Raw genomic sequence first — 27,571 nt, 5'->3', positions numbered from 1 at the left:
AGGTAGCTGAACAGCCAGAGAGCTGCTTGTCAGCCTCAGATTTTACAGCAGGGATTTTGCAGGAGGCTGCTGAGGCAGTAACCTCTGAGTGCGAGGTGGGGACTGTGAATCCTGTGAGATACTGTTGAAGGACTGGCTCCTTCTGTACTGCTTAGGGAAAAAGAAGCTTGGCACAATGGTATCTCTACTGCTGGTAGTGAGTAACCCGGCAGCAAAGTAATTGCTCTTCCCTGCCACTTTTTTTGCGGCCAAAGTAACTAGTTGGTTACTACAAATTAGAACCTGGCTATGGACCATCATATATACAGTGCAGAAAATTAAAAAGATATGGGATTTTCAGCAAAATAGAATAAATCAAATTGACAATGCAGATGTCTTTACCAACACTAGTACTGTCCCTGAAGAGGAACTATTTAAGCCCAGATTAAATGTTTTACAGACCAAGATTAAACCTGCTTCACTGTGGAGGCAGAGATAAGGGAACTTTTTTAGCCAGTACTTTCTCCATCTGCTAATTAGTTTCTTGTATTTAGAAACATTTTCTTATGTTCCTTTGATAAGCCTGAATATTGTCAGAATTTTTACTCAGAAGTAGGAGACCCTCATGCCAAAACTGCCAGTAGCTCATAGAGGCTGCAAAACCTACTTTCTATGTATGAGGCAGGCCAGGGATAAAAACCAAGCCTATTACACTCTGGGAGGGTGCTCTAATCAGCAGCCTCTTAATCGAGCAACCTCTCTGAAAAACGATTTCTTCTTAAAGTTCAAAAATGCCTATGCAGAAATCTTGTGTTGAACATGGCAAAATAGTAAGGAAAATGTTGGTTATTACAAATCATCTTTTCCAAAAGATTCATGGAAAAATTCCTGAGCTGCTTTATATTAGGTATTAAGCCCACTCTGGTGAGAGATGCAGCTTTACCAACAAAAGAAGTAATATGTACAAAGTGTTGTCTGTAGTCTGTTGGACTAGTGACAGTAACAATGCAAAACATTACTGGAGGCTCTGGCAAAAGAACAGGCACAATTTATTGGCTATGCAACTCAGGATAGGGTAAGATGAATAGAAATGATGATCTAGTGAGTAGGTTATGGGATTGCAATGCAACAGAGCACGGCTGAACTCCTGACTTAGCTTTGGACTTTTTTGTTACTTCAAGGAAGATACTGAAATCTTTCCTGTGTATCAGTTCCCCATCCTAAAAGAAGGATAATGATATTTTCTTACATTTACAGGGATACAGGCAAGGTAAATTATAATTGCAAAGCCTTGAGATACTGCGGGAGGGAGGATCTAGACACAGAAATGTTCAATCCTATATCTTTCAGTAAAGGAAAGAGAATGCAGAAAATATTTTCTAAAGACATATTGCAAGGTTATTTTCCACTCTCTCAAATGTGGCATGTAGGGACATATTTCAATTTTTATTTCTATTCTCTATTTCTTTTTAAGTACATTCTTTCCTTCCCTTGTAGGCAGAGACATATGTATAGCCAAGTGGGTGATGTCTAAGCCATACGATGTTTCTGTATTTCTTCAGGTCTTATTTGATGGTTTTCTGACACCGAAATAATCAGAAGTTTTATGTATGATTTCATAGTGCAGTTTCTGAGAATTTAATATTTCACTTTGACCCTCCAGATCCTTCAAAACAGCTTATAAAATCTTCATGGTGTGGGAGGGAGTATTTCTGGAAATCTTTGTCTTTCCAGGAGTCATTTTGTGTGAAGCTATTTTGATGGATTTGCTATCATATTAGTCAAATTTTCTCCACTAAAAATTTACACATTTGTTTTCATGCAGGAAAGCAAACAAAAATTACTCATTTCTAGAAGACAAACATTTTACACAACATTTTTTGGGGCGTAGTTTCCTTTGAAACTCAGTTTAAAGAAATAGATGAGAGCTAAATGCAGGCAAAATAGATCCAGCTGTATGAAGTCAGGCACTTCTGGAGCATGAATAATTTCCCATGACAGATGGCATTGCACTATAAAGGTATTTGTTGCTCGTGTTTGACCGTAGAAGAAACCTGAATAACTTATTTAGGCTAGTTACCTGGTTTTGGCTAGTCAAAGTTGGGCAAAGAATCCATATAATTGCCATCAATAAGTATACATTTTAAATCATTGCATGACCTTCTCCAAGTGTTTAGACATAGATTAAAATAGGCTTTCCAAAAGTCAGGCACCTAAAATGCTGAGCATTTTTGGAACTGAGGGACTTCTTACATATGGGACTTAGGTATTTTCAGGGGAAGAGGTTTGACTCTGGCTTTATTTGGGTAGCTGTGCTGCTGATGTGATCTGGCCTCAATACTGCATGTCACACAGATCTCTCTGCCACATGCCACCTTTTTGGGTAAGAAAGCCCCATGAAAAATGGGTTCAATAACATTTGAACTAATCTTTTAGGTGAAGCTGTGTGAGATTTCTGTTATTATTATTATTTTATTTCACAAGGTCCAGTCACCCTTTGTCTCTCCTGCCTCAATATTTGCAAAGCCTGGGAGAAGGTTCTGTGTCGACCCTGCTCAGAGGTTGTGTTGCCACCTCCATGAAATGCAGGGTTTGTCCCTCCCATGCTGTGTGCACTCTTTACACTGGCTAGTGGGGGCTAGTGGGGCTGAGCTACTACTTTACCCTTCTTGGTTCCCCATGGAAATGAATGGAGATTTGAGCTGGGGAGCCCCACCAGTTTTGGGGTTTTTTTTTGCAGTGGAAGTGGGGAGGCATTTCAGGGGCTGGCAGTATATTGTTCCTTCCTTCCCCAACAGCATCTTCATGCTCGTTTGCAGGGTGAACAGGCTTCAAGGCTTACACAAATCTGTCACTATCTCTCAGGGCCAGAGCCCAACAAGACTTCCTAATGGAACCTTCTAAAGTCATGGGAATAAAAGGAGACTGCCCAGGATGGTGAGTTTTGCTGCTTTTAGAGATAAGATTTTAACTGATAGACTTAATGGGGCAAAAACATAGTATTCTGTTCAGCTTGTTCAATTCAGTTTTTGTAAAGCTCCAGTCACCATGGCATCTAGGCATGAAAGATACCTTATGTCAGCAGGATATGCATCAAAGGAGTCCTTTTCTAATGGATAAACCTGATATCAAAGAACTGAAGAAACTGAACCAAAATTTACAGGTGTCCTTTGCTTTGATCATTAATTAAAATGTGACTTATACTCACAGTGTCCCTATTAGAGGACTTGACACAACAAAGCATCTGAGGTACCCGACTATTTCTTGTAATGCTGTGAAAGACAGGTGTTCATTCCTGGGAAAGCTTTGAAGCTAAAAATAAAATAAAACAAAATTAAAATTAAAGGATATTTCCAGGTACATAGTAATCATCTTAATACTTACATTTGAGGGTTTTGTGTGTGTGTTAAATACTGACAGAACTCCTGGCTGGAAAGGAATGCAGACAATGAGGTAAAGTAAAGCCTTGTATGTCATTTGAGATCAATTGTCAGAGAATTTGTCTCAGCCATGTCATTATCAGATTAATAGTTGAGTTCCAATTTAAGCTGGAGTTATTTGGATAACAGGAATCAAAAGGAAAGTTTTTGCAAACACTTTGCCTTAGAGCAAAATAAAAGTGTTTAGAGATAGGATTTTTTGTGATTTTCACCACACCCCTTGAAATTCTATGCAGACTAGATTGCTTTGTAGGCAGACCATGACAGCCAACCCCAGCACCCTGGGTTATACCAGCCTGGAGGTGTAAGATGGACCAGGGCATATCATTTCCCCAGCAGTTAGCCCACACACAAGAAACCCACTCTATTGGTGCTTATGGGCTGTATGGCTGCCAAATATGTTGGTGATCCAAAATAGCTAGATTAGGTTATAGATTTGAAAATCATAGAATATCCTGAGTTGGAAGGGACCTGCAAGGACAATTAAAATCTAACTTCTGATACCTTCTTACAACAGGTCATTTGGCAAGTGAGCATTCCTGCAGTTTGTCTGCTTTGCTCTCCAAGGCAAAGAAAAAAAAATCCTCCAGCTTTGCCATTTTTCTTTTGTCTTCTTTTCGTTTTGCTTTCCATCTCTTCATCTTCCTCTCTTATTAATCTTTCAAAGGCTCACAACTTAGTGTTTATAACACATGTTAAATAACATTAAACATTCCTGGGGTTGAATCAGCTTTTACACACAGGGAAGGGAAAGTGCCAGAAGAATCCCGCCACCCAACCCAAATAGTTAACAACTTAGGAAGTAGTTAACAATTAGGAAGTTGTAAACTATTAACTATTATTATGTTAAATATAGTTGTTAACTATTAGAAAGTTGTTAACTTCCTAAAACATGTATTATCTCCCCCTCTGCTGCTGGGAACCTATGAGTTTCACTAGCATTTCATAAATGCATTCTACTATGCGAGTGGTTGTTGTACCATCTGATCTTTATAACACATTATAACACATCCAAAATGCAGAAATTTCATGTGCAAGAGCATTGGATCTTTGGGATGTGTCACATTGTGCTGTAACCCTGAGGTGGTAGTAGTTACCTGTGAGTGCAGTGTGGCTTTCAGTGCTATGACCAAGTATTCACCTTTGGTGACCATTGGTGTCCATCTCCAAATTCATGGTTTGCCAGAGTGAGCAAGGCTTCAGAAAAGAGGATTTGCCACCTGTCAGTCCCTCAGTAATCCATAGGTAGTGTAGATATTAATGACAACTTGTTAGACCCTCTCATTTCCCGGTGTAGAATAACTGAATAATTTCTGCAGCTCTGGAGAGATGCTTTTGACTCTGTACTAGTGGGTACAGTGGCAGTGTGGGAGAAGACAGCACCATGTCAGGTCCGGTTTGTTCCAATTTAAACAAGAACCTCCTGGGTTTTATTGCTTCCATTCTGTGGGACTTGTGTCCCCATTTGGTTTAAATCTTGCTAGAACAAATGCCATCTGAAAATCTGGCCCTCTCATAGTATACCCTCTAACAATTAAACTAGGGGTTTAAAGACTAACCTTATAGTTTTTCTTTATGTAATTAGTTTTACAAATTTAGGTTCACTAGATTGATTTGTGAAACTTAGGACTTCTATGAAACATCTTCTACTGAAAAAGATCACAATCTATGAACAGACTGAGTAAAAGACTAGCAAAGCAAATTGCAGGTGTTTCTGGAAAGCTTTCCATAAAGAGGGTGACACTAGGAAGTGCTTTGTCACTATGAGTGACATCTCTCTTGTTGCACACCCTTTAGTAAAGCCCACATCAAAGCCACAGGGGAGGAGCATTCTTCCCGGAGAGCTAACAGCCCCATTATTTTTCAGAGAATTCTTCAGCAGGGTTCAGTTTCTGGTTTAGCAGAATAAGTGAATCCTAGAATATGAAGACATTCTTCCCACCCCCAACCCCTTTTTCTTTCTTGATGTAAAAGGACACAACAGTTTATAATACTTTTATATCAAATGCCAATTTTTAATTCATTCTTGCCCCTGATGTTGTACCTACAGGTAGAGGGCTAATTGGTGGATGTATAAATTAATTCTAGACTACATTAAAAAACATATATGTTTAGGAAGGACTATTGACATTTCTAGCTGTAGCATATTTTCACCAGATGTGTTATGCCCATTCACAGATACTGTGTTCTCACTCCAGTTTTAGTTACCAGCTTGACTTATTCTTTGTTAGTAAGTACCCTTGAGGAATATTTCTGTGAAATACAAAAAGCTTGCAAGTATACTTAAAACAATCAATTAGTTAGATGAATGACACAAAGACTGAATCAACAGTCATACAGAACATCAGAGTACTGCAGACAAAACTTATTATCCTTTCCAGAAAGAGTCTGCTTGATTTCAATTATCATTAACATCTGCACTCTTCAATGCTGATCACATGCCTTTAAAGAAATGTAAATCAACTCCATATTCTCAGACAATAAGTTCTAAAGATGGACTGTAAAATTTTACCCTCTCCAGCAGAATTGCAATATCACGCTGTTTACTAATGACCTAAGAGTCTGGTATTTGAAGAAAAGGGAAAACATAGACAGTATCCATCTCCCCTTACTCATCCCAAGACTTGTAAAGAGAAGAAAATCACTTCCTGTTTACACAGCTATTGCTGATGTGAGATTGTTCCATGCCTTTTAGTTTCTACTTTATTCTGGTAATCTTCATAGAAGAGGAATTGCAAGGGAAGAAGTCCTTAGAAGAAATTATTTTGATATTACATAGTAAGGAAAATATAATTCTACCATTGAAAGGAACTAAATAAAAGAAAACCATTGAAAGTCAAGGACAGTCTTAGTCATCAGGTGGAAAATGGAGGGGCAAAAATACCTCTGCTCTGGTGATCTTTGGCTGCAATGTACATGAATTTCTGGGACTAGCTGTTACAGCTGTGGCTTATTTCATTGTTGGCTGTTCTGTGAAATACTGATTTTTCTGAAGGTCTGTGTCAGTAAATTTCCAAGAAGTCATTAACCAGTAAAGATATGTGTTTTATTCTGGAATCATCACTGTATCTTTGTGTGTGTTACTGATGACTTGATCTGACTTGGCAGGCACTGAGAGAAGGGCTGAGTGTAACTTACACATTCCTCTTCCAAGAACTGTAAGAGAGGGAAAGTCTGAACAAGAAAGCTGATAAAGAAAATTTCATGTCTGATTGAGAGAAAATATGTCCCTAAAATTGCAGATTTGGCCAGGGAAATAATTTGAGATGGATTGTTTATTTAATGAGGACTTTAATAAATAGCCTTAATTTAGATATGGTAAGTTCATTGATAAGGACCAAGACTTGTTGGAAAAATTAAAAAAAAAAACACAAGAAAACTGAGAGATTTAGGTGAAATTCAGTCTTGAACTGAGCACCTGTCACTTGTATCTGTGAGGCAAAGGGTCTGCCTGTACAGGAGCAGCAGAGTAGATTCATACACCATAAATACAGCAAATGAGTGTGTGACTTTTTCTGCATGACTGCTGCAAGCATGACTCTCACAGGCATTGTGAAATCTTCAGTAATTCAAAGTTCTGCATAAGTGTGTTTGCACCATCCAGAGCTAGTGTGGTACAACAACTAAAACCACATTAAAGTGAAATTAAAAGAAGTATCATTCAAAGGCCTTTAAGCTTGTGTATGAACAACAAGGATCATAGACTTACTTATATCTAGATCTTTACCTATATATTTCATTTGAGCAGTTTATTGTTTTTCAGACAGTTGTGATTCTGTGAGTACATTTCATAAGAAAATGTGGATATAATGCCCTATGTCCTTCCTGTCACTGTCTTGATATCCGTTTTGAAACAACCTTAATATATCAATCCAAAGTGTAATATCTGGATCCTTGGTGATCAAAGAGTAGGTCTGTGGATGTTTATGATATTTTAATTATATTTTTCCCTATTATTTCATAAATTTCTGGGAAAAAAATCCTTGCTTTTATAACTGTCACAGGATTATTTGCACAACACTTCTAGCATTTTTCTTCTGGCGATATATATGCTGAGTAGAATGAGATTGGTAAAACTGCCACTGCTGTGAGCACCAGACTTTCTTTTTCCAGAATTTCCCTTGCCAAATGACCAACCAAAATTCAATTTCATCAAAAGGCAAAACGAAAAAGTTATAGGTAAATTATTTGACTGGCAAAAATTACTGCTTCTTCACAAATCAAGGGCCAGTATCTTTTCAGACCTTTCTTGGCAAGCCCAAGCATCTGATTTCTATACAGGAGTAACTGGATGAGATTCTGTTTGAATTAAAGAGGTAGACTAGATGATCTAATGTTTTCACTCTAACCGCTGCATCTCTGAGATGAGGATGAGTCATGTGAGTCAGGCTACTTCTACATAAACATATTTAACCATAACATCGTAGGGTTTTATGGTGCTAGGCTTTCTCGGAGGAACTCTTGCATTATTCCACTGCTCTGCAAAGCCAAAGTTTTGCTTTCCAGATACTCAGTTGAGTAGAGCTGCTGGGAATTTTGCAGCTGATTTTGATAATAGCTGTTATGGACTTTTTTGTATCGTTTGTAAACTGTGAAGCATAATAATTCCTGAAAGCAGTTAAGATTGTGGTAACTGAGAATATGAACATGTTCTTGGACTACTGCTGTGCTTCTCCAGTTTGAAGTTGTCTGTCAAAGGCTGCAGAGAACATGAAAATGTGATCAACCAGAACCTTAAACAAAAATCCCTGCCCAACAACCACATGGAAAAATAGCCAACCAGAGTCTGGATTACCACAACTGTCAACAAGATTTCCATTCAGAAATCCTCTCTTTGGCTTGTCTTCTAATACTTTTACTAATGGAAAGAATGCTCTTAAAGAAGGCAATCTCCTTTATATAGTTGCTTTTGATCACAAATCAAATAGAGTTTCAACCAGAGAAAATGAATAAACATCTGTAGGAATTTGCAAACAATTAGAGCATATTTTTTCTGCCTCTCCCTCTTTCTGCATATCTTAAAACAAATATACATGGACATGCATAACATTTTTAAATTTGTTTAATATTTAAATATTATCCAATGACATTTTGCAGTTGTGGAATTTTTCAATCTGTGTTGCAAATTTTCTACAGAGATTCAAAACTATGCAGCCAGACTGTGTTGCTTCATTCTGACATGTCAAATGGGATATTGAGCTTTTTTATAACATCTCCTGCAGGAGAAGCTGCTGCAGTGGCAAGAGTTGCAGGAAGAGGTGACAGGAAATGTATCTGTTTTTTAAGGGCTCTGTTTGGGGTATTTGCAGACAGGATTACCAAGTGCTTTCTCAACACATAGCTTTAGAGATTTCATTTAGAGATATTGCAATGAAAGCTCTTGAATTTTATTTAGTATAGTAAATCATACTGAAGCTTCAGTTGCTGAGATGCTGGCTTTGAACTTCCAAAGTGACATTTGTGGCAGTGGAACAAGAGAGATAGACTGAGATTCACAATTCCAGTGTTTGTCTGGTTCTTGTTGATTTGGTGAAGAGAAAGAAATAAAGCTGTAAAGTAAGAAAAGAAACCTGTATGCATAAAACGCATAAAAACCTGTTCCAAAACAGAGAGTGTTATTGATTATCTAGTTCAAAGCACAGGTGCTTTTGTTAATGACAAGTTATGACAGCTGGAACATACTTCTTTTATTTAGTGGGTAAAATGAATCACTGACTCTCTCATTACCCTGGTCTGTCTTTAAATTCAAGGATGTGAAACAACGCTGCTATGGTTAGCGCACTGACTGTGGCCTGATAAATCCTGTGTTGTCTATCTTTTATAGTTGTTTGTACAGAGAAAACTGCTGTGAAATAAGTCACCTCCATTTATGTGCAACATAACACTCCTGGTTTTATATAAAAGCTGCTGTTTGAAAAATACTGGTATGTGGACAACAAGGCTTATCACCTGCAATGGATATGTGAGGCTGTCTAGCAGTTTTTATTTACTGACCAGTATTAAACTAGTGACAGTTTCTACTAGTGACAGTTCTGGAAATACAGCTTGAAAAATGGACCAGATTCTGCAATTGCTCTCTGTGAGGAGCATGCACATGCATGCTAATAATCTGGATCAAGGATATGAATCTGATAAACTTGTTCTACAGTAGCTTCAGGAATGATTTTAAATGACTCATCCTAGTACTGACACTAGAAATGGCCTTCTCTGCACTGATTTTTAATAATGATCTCTCCTGATGCTCAGTCATTTGGAGGCTGCTGCAATTCTCAATCCACTAAAATTGTGATGAAAGACTTCCTTTTCTTCAAGGATCTCTTTGCCAGGAGCAAATAGCTATGGCAGGCAGATAACAGGAAAGGTACCTCCCAAGAGCGAAATGAAGTTTTATTTAATGTTCCCTAGGATAAACACTGCATTAAACCCAAAGTCTGTGAAAATTTATCCAAACAATTGTTAAGACAGAGATACACAGCAGTCACTTTTGCCACACCACCCCAAATGCAAAAAAACCCTAGAGGAATACATCCCTCTATTTCCTTATCACCCACAAATTGATGGGTAGGTCATGCATTTCTAATGTTAGCCTATCTCTAGACACTTTGAGTTCATTTTTTATACAGTAACCTGTGGTTTTTCTTGAGAGTCGTGAGTTTTGCTGAACTGTTGCCAGAAGGAACATTGATACCAGGTGGCTACTCTGGCAGAATCCAGTATCACACCTACAGATAAAGTGTAAAATTACATGTGTCATGCCCAAGCACCACAAATTACTCTGACCTTCATCTCAAATAACATGATAACTCCTGCTTTGAGACTTCAGACAATGCAACTTTGGCAAAAGGCAAGTTTTTCATAGCCAAGAACATCAAACCTCATGTCTTTTACTACACTGAAGGGGTTGACTTTTAAAGAAAATGTATTGCCAAATTAAATCTACCTTTGGCCTATAAAATAAAGCCTACTATCCTGGGCAAGCACAGTGATAAACAGTCTTTGACTGGTTTGAAAGGAACCACAATGGCCTGCAGTGCTGACTGCTGGAGGCTCAGATATGAAGGTGATGCAGATAAAAGCACATGAGCCTTCATGATGAGAGAAACAGATGGTCAGGAATGGCAGTCATCTCCTCTGAGATTTCTGACTCTTGCTAAAGTGTCTGAGGTGTCCATACTTCATGCTTATTGCTTGAAGGCTGTTGAGAATTTGAGAAAAGCAGAGGTCATGGCTGGTGGCACTGCACAAGCACTGGGGAGGAGGGTGAGGACCATTGGGACTCTGAAGGCTGCTACTGCTGTAGCAAGTGTACCAAACCACTGACACTGTCTGGGCTGGTGGGAGCTTCCTTCCCATATTCCCAGATTAACCATTCATATTCAGGCAGTTATAAAACCAATTTTTGACTTGAATTACACACCTTAGTTTCTCTGTTCACTAGCACATTTTGAAATTTTGAATCCTTCAAATGCATGGCTGATCTAATTAACTTCAAACAAAAAGGGTGACTAGTTAGCAATTAAAATTTGAATTTGAAAGTGTGGCCTGATTAGGCAGATTGTAATTTTTTCTTGGAGGATCAGGTCAAAAGTACCCTACCCCTTCTACTTAGAGTGAAGTGACTGGTCCCAAAGGACTACACTTGCAAATAGTCTCTAAAAACATGACCGCAATATTTCCTTAAAAACTTTTGCATGGGGAAGTTCTTAAGGCCGTAGAGAACAATGTCTTTTTTCATACAGAAATGTAGGAGTTTGAAGTGAGGAATGGATTAGGCTGCAGAGAACTGTCAGCAGGGATCAGATGAAAATTTACATGTTATTAAGATCAAAAGAGTAATTTCCTAAAGTTTTTTTAAAATCCATTTTCAGGCAAAGACAATAAGGTTATTCAGGACTTTCTACTTCAGCTAGTTTAGTGGGATAATAGCCTTAAATATGTTTTTTTTTTTTTAATGTATGGACTAAATATTAATTATTATTTATAGACATAATGATTATTATGTCATCTTCTATCTTAATCTCAGTTTTATTTTAAAATTTTTGAGCTTTTGCATTTGCTAAAAAAAAGGGTAGGAAAAATATTGGCTATTCTAAAATAAGTGACTGCTTAGCATATCATTGCTAATATGGAAGTGGTCTGGTTAATGACGTTCATCTTTAAGGACAAAGATAATCATCTTTATAGCTTGCAAATTCCTTATTAGCGTGCAGATAGTGTTACTATAAATTCAAGCTGCATATCATAAGCCACGCATTTTTAGCTCTTAGAATTCATTCCCTGAATATTTAGTAAGATGATGAAGGGATGAATGGCGACTCCCCAGCTGGACACAATTCCAGCTTAAGCAAGATGATAAACTTCCAATATGAAGATGGAACTTATGGATTCTGGCCAGAACAAAATAGCATTTCTCCAGTGGAATTCCAGTTCAACCTCTATTCTGGAAAGAAATTATTCTAACAAGGTTCCTCGCCCTTTTAGGGGCTCCTGGGGAAAAAAAATAATGGAGAAGCCAAGTGTGTGGTCTTTTGAAATTTCAGATAATTTGTAAAAGAGACAGCATGGGCAGCATTTAGGAAAAGAAGCAGAAAAAATTGCTGCAAGTTGACAAGAAATATTTGCTGCCCCTAAGCTCTTATAACAGCACCCATGACCCTGCAAATAGAATTATTTTTTCCAGCAATATGTCTAAAATAATGGCCCTTATACTGTTGTGCAGATTTTTGAAATGATTTCACATATTTTTAAGGAAAAAAAAAACAAACACAAGTATAATTAATTAATTCTGTTGGGATACATAGGTCTCAATGTTTACATTTTGAGATCTTTTTAGATTCTTATGTTGTCTTTACCCTTAAAATAATTGAACAACTTACCTACTGTTTTTTCACTTAGCTCATATAATGGCATTCATGTCTTGGGGAAGGCTTTTGATAGATAGGTCCTCGTATGCAGTAATTCTAACTTAAGACTAAGTGATTTCAGTCGCTTTTTTTTTTCCTGAAAGTGTGGCAATAACATGGGGGTCCAGCAGGAGTGTGTGTGATTGCACTCCATACAAATCTATGGAAACGCAAAAATTTTCAAAACACTGGTTGTGATCCTAGAGTCAGTATCTCTTTTAAAGTCTTTGTATTTGACATTCTGAGAAACAACCATATTTCACTGTAGGCTCAGGTTGAGTTTCAGGCCAGATCAGGCACTTCTTAGTCACACGACTGTCCTGCAACCTTTCCTAGCCTGTGAAGTCAGAGGTCTTTTTATGCATCCAGAAAGGGATGCCTTTGTCTCTCTGCTGACTCCATGGGCAGCCTGGTGTACTTACACTCCTAATTGATACACCTTAGTTTGCTCTCTATAGCTAAATGGCGTTGAATTCTGGCCCCAGCACCTATTTCCAATTTGTCTCCAATTGTAGGCATTTACCTTCTTTTGATACTGCCTGTGTTACATACTGAGCTTCTCAGGCACATGAGCCTGACAGAAGAATAAAACAGGAGCCTCAGGAGCATTTAGTTCAAAGGAAGTCAGAAGGTTTGCAAAACATTGCTGGAAGTAGGATGATTTAGTTCCACGAATTACTGGTAATTTGAAAAAATTTCCCCACAGAGATCAGTGGGAAGACTCTGAGATAGCTTTTAGCCACATGAAAGGACCTGCTTTCCAGATGGGTTACTTTGGGAAGGAAATTCACAATAATCAACAATTTGTATTTGAGATACTACTAAAATTGATGGCCTTCTTTGACAGATTTGCTTTTGAAAGACCTCTAAATTACCATGGTTGATAGCCTGCCTTCTTCCTGTGCACTACACTTCAGTGACTGGAGCTGCCCAATGAGTGAATATGCCCAATGAGTGAAAAATGAAGGAAATAGAGTTGTTACAGATGAATTGTTTTTTATGAAGGTAAACACCACATTCTCCTTTTAAAGCAATTGTTATTTTATCCCTTAGATGCCATTATTTACTGTGGGTCCAATTGTTCTCATTCAAGATGAAAAGTTAGCTTGCTTCAATACAACCAATTAAAACACTTTAAAACAGTTTCCTAGAGAAGCTCTTATGCAGTGATTGTCACAGAACCTCTTTCCTCAGGTAATAGGAAATTGAAAACTACTAGTACAGGACTTCATTTTGGAATAGAGTTTGGTTATTGGAGCTAGATTGGGTTATTCTTGGTCTAAAAGGACCTTAGCAAGATCCAGAACTGGCAGTCACTCTGATTGTGACTGGTGTGAAGGGCACAGTGACTTCATGCCCAAAGGCCTGTTGGGAAAAATACACTTTTCTAGTTCTCTGGAGAGAGATGACCTGCACACTGCATGCTCTAGATGGAAGCATGAAGCAGTCCATGATGCAATATTTTGGCAAAAGTTTTCAAGTATACAATAAACCCACGAGAAAAATCAGACATCCCTTTCATTTCAACATGGAAATGTTTTAGTTTCATGAAAGTCCTGGAGAAAGCCCAAGCATGCTGTATGATAATCCACATTCACTTGCAAAATCTACATGTCTTCCACAAGACTGAGGCATGAATAATTCTAGAGAACAGCTCTTGGAAACCATCACCTATAGTAGTAATGTTTTAAGACTTGTGAGGACACATTCAATTAAGGCTTCATATTGTTTCCATACCAAAGAAATCCCCACAAAACTGAATATATAGTAGTAGGAAAAATGTTTCCAGCCTACACTAACTTATAGAATGGTTTCTTTACACTGCTTTAGAGATGTAAAGGGACTTTAAAAAGTTTTAAATGAACTGTTAATGGAGGACATAGAGAACATTAGCACAAATGAAAATCAGCTTCATGAATATTAGGGAGTTAAACTATTGACTGGATTACTTGGCTTCAGAAATTCAAAAAAAGGTTATTAACCCAGTTCTGACTTTGAAACTTATTAACCCTTTTCAGCTTTGTTTTTTATTTCATCCTTTCTTCTCAGCCATGACTTGAGATTTTCTGTTCTGTGACTCAGCTTCAGATGAAGGGAAGGGAGAATGAATGGTTTTATTGCAGGCAATGCAATGGCCTAGTTGTTGGATACCTGCCAAGACCTGTGATGTGGGTTCAGACTGTGGATTTCAATCCACTCATTGCCTGAAAGAACACTTGAACTTCTTGACCAAGAGGTTGAGACCCCATTTTTTTGATACCAAATTCGGTGCTATCTTAATGAATCAAAACAGTCTAATAAATCAGTCTCTTCTGGAGGCTTATGTGGGATTTCTTTGCTTACATCTGAAATATCAGGGATTTAGATATATTGTTCCCACCTATCTGGTCAGGAGAAGGACTTCTGAACTTGCTTGAGAATTCAGATTCTCTGAGAGGTGCAATGATACCTATCTCAGGCTTGACAAAGCTCCTATGACTGAGGAAGTACTCAAGGCAGGAGTGAAGTGAGAAGTCAAGGTGCACCAGGAGTAGGGATTTGAGGCAGGAGTGAAACATACATAGGGAGTTAAGAAAGACTGTCACCCTGATATTTTAAGATTTTCAAAAGCCTTCTGAGTTTACATTCCCGTAGAAAACTTTCTCACACAACTTTCTGTAAATAACCTGTTGTTTTGCATTCCTTCATAGAGATGGAGAAATTTGATAGACTGGTAGTTTGTCCAGTGTCATTGGAGAGGTGGCATGTTCACCCTCCAATCCACTGGCACCTTTTGAGAACTATAAATGATTGGAGTCAGAGGAAATAAATTAGTCTCTTCATCATGACCATAGATGTGGTTCGTCATTTTTCTTTGTGTCCTCTGGTGACAAAAGACCTCAGCAGTTAATGAAAACTAACTTGGGAAGTGCCAGAGCACTTAGACTGATTTTAAGTATTGTCATGAAGGTTGAACTTTCTACAGTAATCATGCAAATCTCTCCTCCAGATTTGTGTTGAGTGTACAAATTGGCTCTTTTCTGGAAACAGGATTCTCCCTCATCCCTAAAGCTTTGTTAAGATTCTAGAAACAAGACTCTGGATGCAACAGATACCTCTACTAAATCCTTCAGTCCATCGAGGAATGTATTATTCAGTTACAAAGGGATTAATAGGATCTCTGAGGCTAAGGACTTGATATTTGGAATCAGTGAAGTTGCCCATTTTTAAGCATCAGAGGAAACTTCCAGTAGGAAGTTTCTGAGTCCTGAGGGAGAAAAAAATGTCCTGAAGACTCAAGTGATAGCAGTCTGAAAAGCTTCTGGGGAAAGAAAGAATTTTGTCATTCAGCAAGCACAGAAACCAATTTCTGTGGCTCTTGGAAAAGTTTGAAAATTCACAGAGCTGTGAAGGCACAGTTAGGGAATATATGCAGGGCTCATGGATAGAGCAAAACAAATAGATGTAATGGCATAAAGAAAATTATGACTTGTGTTACACAGCCTTTGAATACATAAGCTGATGAATATCAATCCTGCCAAAATACAGGTGGAGGCAGGAATAGGTGCCAGTGTCAGAGTCTAGGAAGTGTGTTACTCATTTGTCAATGAGAAAGGCATGCCTGATCCAAACAGAAGAAGTTTCTACTTACAGTCAGGTGTAATGTCCTATTCATCCTGGGATGAATAGCAACATATTCCTGGTCTTTGTAGCCTTAAATGTGCACCTGGGTTGGGTTGTAATATTACATTTCTAAGTCAGTGGTCAATTATATTGAAAGACCAGTAGTGCTGGCATATTGGAATGAGCTATTAGTGTTAATACTAAAACACATGGAATAATTTGCTGTCTGACTACCATACCAGGGGTACCTCATTGGAGCTGAGATTCCTCTGCAGCTTGTGATGCAGACCATGGTGAAGAAGCTGTGCCTCTGCAACCCATGGAGGTCCACAAAGATGCAGAGATCCACCTGCAGTCCTTGCAGGTGCCCATGTTGGAGTGGGCGGATGCCTGGAGGAGGCTGTATTCCTGTGGGTGACCCATGGAGAGAGGGCTTCTTGCTTCCAGACTGGAGTAGCCTGTCCTTGAAGAACTGCACCCTGTGAAGAGTGACCCATGCTGCAGCACACTGCTGCACTTTGCTTGCAACACTGTTGCTCATGAGATGGAGACACACTGGAGAAGTTTGTGAAGAACTGTCTCCCATAGGAGGGACCCCATGGTACAGCAGGGGAACAACTCTTCTCCCTGAGCAGTGGGAGAAGCCTCGAGTGATAAACTGACCATAACCCCCATTCCCTGACTCCTTGTGCTGCTGGGATAGGAGGAAGAGCTTGGAAAGAGGGAGGGTTAGGGGAACAGTGTTTTTAAGGGTCTTATTTTACTTCTCATTATCCTGCTCTGATTTTGTTAGTAATAAATTTACTTTATACATCTAAGTTAAGCCTGTTTAGCCCATGATGGTATTTGATGAGCAATCTCTCCAGCTCCTTATCTCAATCCATGAACACTTTGTTAAGTTTGCTCTTCTCTGTCCAGCTACAGAGGGGAGTGAGTGAGTGGCTTTGGTGGGTGCCTCGCATCTACTCTGGGTGAACCCACTACAGAGCTGCTGCTGCTTTCACTTTTCTACATTCTCTAAAGAATCATGTTAGCTCATTTTAGGCATAATTTCACTTAATCATTTTATGGCAATTTGACTTCTCAATCTAGTAGGCATCCCATCTAGAGCTTGCCTATGCAGAATGTGAACTCTTAATACTGACTTCAAATAATTTCTAGAATCAAGAGGTGGAACAGCACTAAAACCTTGTCATTGGCTGTGTAACTTCTACAGAAGAAGAAGTGATTCCTAAGGAGATAAAACAGCTGCTGTACAGGCTGCTTAGGAGCTGAGGCAGCAACTACAACTTGGGAAGTAGCATTTATCCTTTCTCTGCCTATGGTGTTGCTAACGGGTCCGAAGGGATTGGCCCACCTGCTCACTCCTCTACAAATACACAAAATACTGGCATCAATTATGGAACATATGTATCTTCCACTCTGGGGCGAAATCCTTTGAGGACTTCAACTCACTTAGTAGTAAATAATATTAAAACGTTAAGTAAGGAGATGCCAGAGGAGCCTCTTCCTACAAAATGGCTTGGAAGAGTGCTCTCTACTAAAGAATATAGTTCTGAATCTCCACGAGGAAGATCTGGAAGTTCATCTGGGCTTTCATCTAAATCCTCAGGGAGGCCAGTAGGTAAAAGAGATGCTCTTCTCAGAAACATGAAAATAAGTCTTCTAAACTTCATTTATTATCTTGGGTTGAATGCGTGAGGATTTCTTTGATTTTGGTGATGTTTTTTAGTGTTTTTGTTGTGGTTTTGGTATGTTTATGCTTTTTCTTCAATAATATAAAGTTATTTGTTATAGCTTATTTTGAATGAATATAAGGGGTTTTTCCCTCCCTTTAGCAGCTGAATTAACAATCTGTCCCAACCAGTTATTTACCCGGGACACTCCTACAATCATGATTTATTCATAACAGACATTTGAAGTAGTTCAAAAACAGAACAGAAGATTAAGGAGAAAGTCATCCTTACTGTAATTGATGAAGCCAAGGTAGTTAATTCCCAGCTAAATCCTAACAGAGATCTACAAATCCATGATGACCTAGGAAGCTTGTAAGAATTTATCTGACAGACTAGAAATGGTCAGTGCTGAAGGATGCTCAGAGTGATGGTCGGTCAGGGAGCCACAGCTGCAAAAATCCTCCAGGAAAAAGAACGAAGTGAATTGCTTATATTTATAAAAAAGAAAGCAGGAACAAAACCATCACCACCAAGAATGTATTTTGCTATAAAAGAACTGCCATCATCCAGACCCTGTCCATCCTCCTTATACAAGATACAGTGGTAACAAAAACAATGTTGATGCATTTTTCACTTCACTTCTCAGTCTCAGAGAGCCAATGTGAAATATTAAATTATGATGGTTTGTTTGATTCCAGGAAAGTCTTTGTACTGAATTAAAAATGCAGTAAAGCTAAATGGAGTTGATATATCTCCTGCTAGATTAATTTTGAATCAAGTACTATATTATATTGATATGATGTTAGTGATCAAGATGTTCTCTAAACTGAAAGTGTTTCTGAGGGAATAATTACAGCTTGGAGGAAAGAACAAAAGATTGAAAGTGTAAAGGATTAAAATGATATAAAAATAACAGTATATTTTTCTTTTGCATTATAGAAGCTACAGAAGAACAAGCAAAAGGACTTGTCTAAGTAATTGAGGAAATGTTGAAAATATTTTGAAGGATCCCATGATTCTTCCATGGCTGGAAGAAAATTCAGTTTATGGAAGCTGTATAATTTGGAATGCCTCTTGTCTTATGTTAGAGAAAGGTATACATTTCTTAACATTTTCATAAAAGAGAAAAAGGTCCAGGGCAGCACAAGAACAAGCACAAAACCAGCAGGATCAGCACAGGCTGTCATTGTGTTCCCAGTCTTGTTCTGCTTTCACTTCTTTCAGTGGTGCTTTGTCAGGAGGAATCTTTGAATTTGAAGACAGTTTCTTGTGGCCCTGAGAGAGTGTAATCAAATCAGTGTTTATGGTTTTGGTTTTTTTCATTGTTTTGACCAATTAACTGTTCTTGATGAACCCCTTTTTCTTGGCATGAACCAGAACTGTTAGCAGTTGATATCTGGGAGGCTTCATGGGAGCTCTGCTACCTGTGGGACTTCTTCCAGGTGCCCCCTGGGACTGTGTCAGCCTTCTTTTCTGTCCAAACACACAGGCTGCCTCCTTCCCTTCATGCCTCCACTTGCATTCATAAATTTGATTTTCTCAAGCTCAGACCAGGGAAGCTATAGACACAAACCAACAGAATTACTTATTTTAGTCAGTGTTGCTGTGTGCCTGTATTTTCCAAGATTATGATTTCCTGTGTGAAAATGTAAGATTTTATGACATGTGAGTATAAATATCTTCCTACACACGGACAAAGCCAGACCTCATGTCAGAGAGTCAGCTCTTATTCTTGTTTGTTTTGGGATGGAGGAGGGCACAGAGATGTGTCAGCTGCTTGCCATAGAGCTGGAGGGAGTGACCTGTGTGGGTCAGAGTAAAAGAGAAGTAAGCCCTAGCAAAGTCTGAAGGAGGATGGCTAGGACTGTGAGAATGGCCCTTTATCAAAAAGGATGACAGGAATCTGAGGGCACCTGGTTGGCAGCTGGAATCCAGAGGCACATGGCTTCTACTATGTCTTCATGGCAAAATGCAGTTAAACTGCAGTGGGACTTAGGCCTATTTTGGGCATGCAGGAAAGCCCCCAAACTGAGAACTCGCGTTCGTGTTTTTGAAAAGAAAAAGAAAGAAAAGAAAAAAGAGTAGCCTCAGTATTAAGTTCCCAGTCAGATTATACTGCTGCTAACAAGCAGCAAACCACAGCAATGGACTCACCAGGTTTCTCTGACCCTTTGCTGTTGGTATGGAAACTCTTTGCTCATGGGAACATATTGTCTCTTGTTTTTGCCAGTGGATACCTTGATGGTACACTTAACCTGATAAGATTTTCACCACCTTTTCTGGGAGTAATTCCACAATATACTCATGGCAAGCTGGCAGTATGTTTATTTGCAGTATGTGATGGATGCCTATGTTTGACCACAACTCATGCTGCAACTTAATGTTTGGCCAACAATGGTAGCAATTTTGGCTACCATGGAACTGGGACATGTTCCCAACCCAAATCAGTCAAAAAAGAAAAGGTACATATCCTACAATTAATTTTCAGAGTCTTGCAGCCTCATCATTATTGAAACACTGAGTAAAATATTAAAGGATCATGAAAATATTAATAGCTGTTAAACAATGTGTCAGTTTCAGAAAGATGCTTACCTGCAACTAGATAATCAGGTGTTATCTAAGAAGCTGTTTAACTTTATTCTTTTAACTCTAAAAGAACAGATAAAGAACTTCAAAACTTATGGAAGCATTGAATATTCACTTGTTTACCATTTTTTTGCTAGAATAATCTGTTTCACAGCCACGCAAACCAACACATAATTAGCAACCTTGAACAAAATGTCCCCATTCATAAATCAAAATTATTCACTACAAATATTAATTGCAAATTTAGCCTTTTTTTTCCTTGTTCATGAATATGTTTTCCATGCATAAATATTCATTGAATAGTTTATGAAAACAGATTTTAGTTTGTGGGTTGCTTGTAGGATGTTATTATATCTGTGTAATTTCTACTTGTGCATCACAATTAGTCAATAATTCACACAGGTATCATCTTTTCTCCCTAGAAATGAGATTGTTTGCTTTAAAAACAAAATAATATGGAAAAAAGTATAGGGATAATTGCAGTGTTGGCATCATTTACAGGAACAAATCACATGCACTAAAATTTGAGTAAAGTATGAAGATTCATGATTATCATGACAAATACCCACAGCTGTGTGTGGATTTATAAGCATGACATATTATAAAAGCACAAATAGCAGGAAACTCTGCTTATTTCTTCTATTCACAAAAGTATTCTTGAATCACAGCATTATTGTAAATGCTCTTTCTCACAATGATACATTTTCCTGTTTTAATCTCTGGGCATCAATTGTAACTGTTTTTCAGTTTCCAAAAATTGTTAGACAAGATAATATCCGAGCTTTATGTTCACTTGAATAGATAATGCAGTCTGTCCTTTCCCTGTCCTCCTTCCAGACCATCTCTTTTACTGAGGAAAATGAGACAAGCTGCTCTTTCAATTTTTGTTGCTGAGAGCCATTCCCCCATCAACTCTGCACCTTTTAACCCTTGTGATGTGATGTTGATGGAGCTGCCACTTAAAAACAAATTTTGTTTGGCCATCAGAGAGCTTCCTGCAGTGATGGAGATGACAGAGCCTTTTTCAGGAGGTTGCTTTTGAATCTGCTGTTGGGGGGGAAACCCTTGTTGTCTGATATTTAACAGCATTTGGGTTCAAATGTGAAATCCCTGGGCTCATTCTGGATTCCTCATGTATAGGAGGCACAGCCACCAGAGTACTTGGGAGGGAGCAAAATCAAGGGAAGGAAAGTCTTGCTTGGCATGAAGCCTTATTTACCCAGTCTTGTGGAACAAACAAGCAAACAAAAAAACCCTGTCCAAAACAAGCCCCACTGTGTAACCCACTGTTTGTACTCAGAGTTCAGAATATCTCCTGGCTTTGAATTCAGTGTTTCGAAATAAGAAACTATAGGAATGCCCTTGGATAGTGACTCTTTAATACACTAATTATTCTTACTAGACTTGCTATGATACAGGACTTACTGTTGCTTATTTAACAATATTCATTTTCTAGCACAATGGCCCTCTGAACAGGTGGAGGGGATTTTATCCAGCACATCTTTGGTTGTTAGCCAGCACATTCTTGCTCTTCCAGACGTGAAAATATTTACATATTAGTAATATGAAGTAACATCTTTCACTTTATATAAAATTTGTAAAATGGCACACTAACAGCTTATCATACACTCATTTCCAGCAAAAAATTAGTACAGAAAAACAGACCTCCACCTTGCATTCACTGCACCTATCTAACACCAATATTTTAATGTTAACTCTTTGTCCCTGGGAGTCGATTTTTCCCAGCACAACACCTAAGTGCAAAATGCATTAGCGCAAATGTCTGAACTCCAAACCCATCTGGCATTAGGAGCTATAAAATATTGCCATACTTGTCTACAGTAGATTTTAACAGACTTTCTGGACAATGTCATTTAAAAAACATTGTTGTGCAGTGGAATTAATTAGCACAAGTAACGTGTACAACATAAATTTTTATTGTTTCTTATATGCCATAAAATTTCCAAGACACAGGCATCTGGTAAAACCATACCGTCTGACTGGGCATAGCATTAGGAAGGCCTAGATGGGAGCAGATGGAAAGTCTGAGGACGAAATAAGAACAGATGGGAAGTCTGAAGGTGAAATTTGAACTTAGGTATTTCAAAGTTCACATGGCTGAACATAAAGTCCCATTAAACGTGCTCCGATGAAGAGTTAAACCAACAGACTCCATTGTGCCTTCCCTCCTTTTGTATTTCCAGTGTCACTTAGCTGTCAATAATTTTTGTGGCAGCAATTAAAAAAGCACTTTCCTTAACTCTGCCTGCTCATTTCAAACCCGAGTTTTTGTCATCCACTCTGTACCTGGGATTTTATGAAGGTGTTAGCGCTATAAACATGGCAAAGCATTTTCAGGTTTCATGCAGAGATGATGTCTCTCCCCTGTAATTTCCCTCACCTTCGTTTAGGCAATTGGGCAGGCACAGAAAGCCGTGCTGGCGGGGAGGCAGCAGCAAGCAGGCAATGCTGAGGGGAGGACAGACCCATAGGGCTACCGAAGGTAGCAGCGAGCCTCACCTATGGCTGGTGTCACTGACAAAAAGCCCAGCTCCTGCTAGCACACCTCCATGCACTGTGCAGCTGACTCATTTTAATTGGTACAGCTTCTTGGAAATACTTTCCCTCCTACTGTTTTTCCAGCAGAACATGTCTGTTGCAGTTTTAACAGGGAAACATCATCAAAAATTGTGGGAACAAATACAATTGCTATCTATACTTAGAGGTAAATCCACAGAGGAGAAAAAACTCTGGACCCATTCCTTAATGCTTGTTGGAGGCTTTTTTTGCACCTTGTTGGAAACCCAATGGAGGATTTTTGTTTTAGAGTGAATTTACCTCAATTCAATGGGGTTTTATGAAGACTGAATTTGCACAAAGTCCTTTGCATGGATGATATTAGCAAATGTGGTGAGCTAAGAAACAAGGGCCTGGTATTCCTACTAAACCATCATACTTTGTGTGACATTGTTACTTTTAAAACCTGTGAATCCCTGATATGTGATCGTCAGCAGTGATAATTTTTTCCAGCTCCCACAGACATACCGAATTCTCAGTTTAGAGCCTCGCATTGGTTGTAAAACACAAATACTGTACCTGGCTCTTGTTCTAAGGTCAAGGCAGAGAGAGATACTTTTCAAGTTTAAATAAATTACTCTTTTCAGATGTTGAAAAAGGCATGACAATTTACCACTGATTCTGAAATATTGCTGTAATTTTTAACTATTGCCATAGCAGGGTATATCTGTTCTAGGACTTGATGGGTCATTTGGAAAGTGTAAACAATGGACACCCTTTTACAGTTGATTAAGTTCCCCGGTGACTTCTCTCATGCATGTGGCCTGCTGGGTATTTGGGAAGGGCCATTGGTGCAGAGCCATGTGGGGCACCTGATTACAATTTGTGGTAGGTTTCCAAAGACTAGGAATTATGTCTTTCTTCAGGGTAAGTAAGCTCTTCACCATCATTGTCAAATCAGTCACTCTGCTGCCATGTCATGTCACCTGGGTCTTGAGGATCATCATATTCTAAAATTCTGGAAAGCTTTTGAGTAATGGTCTGAAAAATGACAGGCTCTCACATGTTCCTACTGTACTTGAGGAAATGCATTTCCTGTGATTAATGACCTCTCTTCGTGCTCTGCACAATGCTTTTTAAGATTTTTCTTTCCCTGCTGTAAGCCAAACCAAAGAATGTTTCCAGTTTCTCAGGCTCTATTTACCTTCTCTCTCATTAATGGAGTCTCTCTCTCCTTGCTTTCTGATGATTGTGCACATACTTAAAGCCTTCTGACTATTTTCAGCTGCTACTACTGTGTTCCAAAAATGTGACACAGCGGAACGCATCACCTCGCTGTCGGCGTGCAGCAGGCACTTCCCTTGGACTTCTGCCTGTTGCATTTGCAGTCCAGTGGGGGAACCAGGTAGAACTGTGACTCCAAGGGATTTGTAGGGACTCATTGAACCTGACACATGCCCTGCTTCCTGACACCATCCCTCTAGCTGCTTCAGAGTTTCAGAGGCTACAGGAGCCTGGCAGAGTGAGGGCAGGGGAGAGAAGGAAGCTTGTGTGTGCTGGGCTGGACAAACAGGCAACCGACTGGGCAGCCGATGTAGCCTTTTAGCTGTACACCATGGATCACCAGAGTAATGTGCTGTAAATCCTGGCCTAATTCTCAACTTTTCAGTACTATCCAGTCTACCAGATTGTAATCTTACTTTTTTTTTTTACTCTAACTTTTCAAGTGTAAGGCACTAAGGTTATGCTGCCTCACATAAGGGTTGCCTCATAAATACAGCATTCTATTTTCATGGACACTGGTGTGGGTGGTTCATAAAATACTGTAAACCGTTTGTTTTGTAGTGAAATAGCCCAGTAAATTATCTTTATTTTCAGGTTGTACTTGCAGCTCCACTGAGTTCTTTTAGGTGATGCTTGCAAGCCAAGACTGTGGAAGGTCAGCCCCTTCTTGCTTCCTTGCTAAAGTGAAAAAAATATTGCCCACCACCTGTGTATCTTTTTTACTCCTGTGGAGTAAAGACATGCAGCATCTCATTTCAGGTAGGATCTACAGGTACATTGCTGTGCTCAGACTGAGGGAGTGAGGAGGCCACAACTGTGGCGTGGAGCCACAGCAGCAGCGGGTGCCACAGACAGGGTGAGGGGTGGTGTGGAGAGATGCTGCTGCTGTGGATGCCCCTCCTGTGAATCCATGCCTCTGTGACTTCTTTCCAGTGCTCCATGTGTAAATCACTTACTTGCATGAAAAGTCCTCAATTCAGACACATAAATGTGTGCTGATGTGTAGGAGTTCTGTGGTGGGTCGCAGGGTGTTTGAAAGGCAATGGAATAAAATAGATATGTAAGAATGCAATTACACTGAAAAAAATTACCTCTACTTCTTTCCTTGGATGGTTTAGGGGCTATGGCTGAAGACATACAGCTTGGTAAAAATCCAAGTAAACCACATTAATTTTTATGTCTTTCCTGCTTATTTTTCTCTGTTTCAGCTTTCAATTCCTTTCTGAACTCCCTGTAGTTATCTATGGCTCATTTCTTTACACTCAGTAACTATTTAGAGTCATGAAAGAGCTCAGATAAAAGTTCTGCTGTCACAGTTTGTGAAGGCAGAACTTTGTCCACAGCATATTCATTTACCCACTGACAATTATTGTCAGAAGCGTTGTCTTTGCTGTTATCCAGGTGTTCGGTTCTGTTTTTCTCTTTTAATAATAGTGACTGATTTGATAAATAATTTAAGAAATGACTGGAATTTTGTTCACAGTGAGTTTCTTGTCATGGTGCTCTACTATTTTTATAATTCTTTAGCCTTATGAAGGTAAGTGCTGAAATAACCTGCTGCCTTTCACACTATGGTTGCTCAGGGACTCCAAGCACAGATGAGCTGTGCACAGTAAGACTGGACAGGTATAGATATGCCTTCGTGTTGGCAGTCTTGGTGCTCAACTTTCCCAAGATTTCTCAAAGCACAAAGTGGGCAAGAGACAGACACAGAGTATCCAAATGGATTTCTTCATGTCATTCCCATTGTAACCATTTTTCCTTCCTTGTAACCATTTTTCTCTCCTTGTGCTTCAGGGTTTCTGGTCACATCTCCACCTTTATCCACTTTCAACACCAGGTTTTCAGTGTGCTGTAGGAGTGTGACATGATTTTAAACAGTGTAAAATGAATGCCACATCTCCACAGAGAATGTGTGTTTCATGTAAATGTTATTTCCAAGTACTTTTATGTAGTAATCAAAATATAACATAACATAGCTTTATATATATTTTTACTAACATATTAGAAGTGTGATAATTAAGAATAATTCATTTGAAATACTTTAGAATTCATATTGTTGTGTGTGTAACAGGTCAAGTACTTGTTAATAAACTGGCTGTTCTTAACAAAACTGCACAAACCCAGGCTCTCTACTGTTTAGGAGAAAAGAGCTTTTAAAGCAGTAGCAGTAAAATTTGTAATGAAGAGGAAAAGGCGCGTGTATGAATGCTGCAGTGTTGATAGCAGGCAGCTGGTCGATTCTCTGGAAGATGACCAGTAAGCTCTGACATTTCTCTAAGAAGCATGGCAAGAATTGATCCAAGAACTATTCGGAAAACTCCTGTGGCATGATTACACTTAAGTTGAACTCTTTTTTCCTGTTTTGACTATTTTAAAAATTTCAGTGTTACCATTATATTTTCTGTGAGGTAGATCTCTTACATATGCTGAGTTGGCCCATTCTGGCTATTTTTTTCATGGTCAACCTTGATTTTCAGAACTTCCTTTCTGCTTTTTCCTGACACAATCTGGTTTTGAGAATTGCAATGCATATTGTTAATGTCCATTTAATGCAGCTCTGTCTGACTTATCTTCACAGGTGTATTCACAGGAGCAGTTTTTGGAAAGAAAAAAAAAACAGAGCCAGTAAAGTGTAGTGCAAGTTTACTGAGCAGATGTGCCATCTCAAGGAGAGGAAATATTTCCTTTTTTTTTGCATGTAGTTTTTAATGGCAACCTCAAATACTAAATATGTTTCTTTTAAGTTTCAAATGTCCAAATAAGTTTTATCAATTGCTGATGAAAATAAAAGCAAAAGTAGAGTGTTTTAAAGAAATTTAAAAAAAATTCAAGATCATTGGTGCACACTGGTTCCATGCAGAAGTAGAACAGTCTCTTGGGTAAGCCTTTGGGGTGAAGATACTGCTTTCTCCTATACAACAAATACACTGAAGTTAAATGTTTAGATATTGCCTTGCTGAATATTTTATGCATTAGCCTGCTTGTGGTTTCTGAGATTAAGGGCTAGAAGGAACAGCTAGAAATCTAGTCTGATCTCCTGTTTAATGGATCCAGTTAGCCATTGCTTGAACCATATCTGTTCCTTGACCAAACACAAATGATTTTCTCTTTAAAGTACAAGGACAGTTGTCACTGTAGAGCAGGATGGTAACGAGAATGACTCCAAGTCAAAGGCTAGAGAATGAACTCCGATTTATTTCAAATGCACCGCTCTATTTATAGAGAACATCGTGCAGACTAATTTCATTGGTCCTAGAGTAAAAACATCTCACACCATTGGTGTGCTGTGAATGACGCACAGTGGCAGAGCATATTTACAAACAATGTGAACAACAAGATAGATTAGAGGATTATTTACATTCCTTTCCAACTGTCTCTCAGGCTCTTCGCCTGGTTAAAATACCTTCTCTTTTTCTCTTTGACTGAACTGAGAATATCCACAGACAGTTGTGCTTGAAGGCATGAAAATTTTAGCCAGTCCAGTGCTTACTCTCTTACCAGGGAGTCTTAGGAACAGAGGACAGAGACATAAAAACTAAAATCTGATCCCTACTCTGTGATAACTTTCCAAATAACAGCA

Source organism: Anomalospiza imberbis, chromosome 2 (assembly GCF_031753505.1).
Source record: "Anomalospiza imberbis isolate Cuckoo-Finch-1a 21T00152 chromosome 2, ASM3175350v1, whole genome shotgun sequence".
Lineage (NCBI taxonomy): Eukaryota > Metazoa > Chordata > Aves > Passeriformes > Viduidae > Anomalospiza > Anomalospiza imberbis.
The sequence above is the reverse complement of the archived record's forward strand: the minus strand, read 5'-3'. Positions refer to the sequence as shown.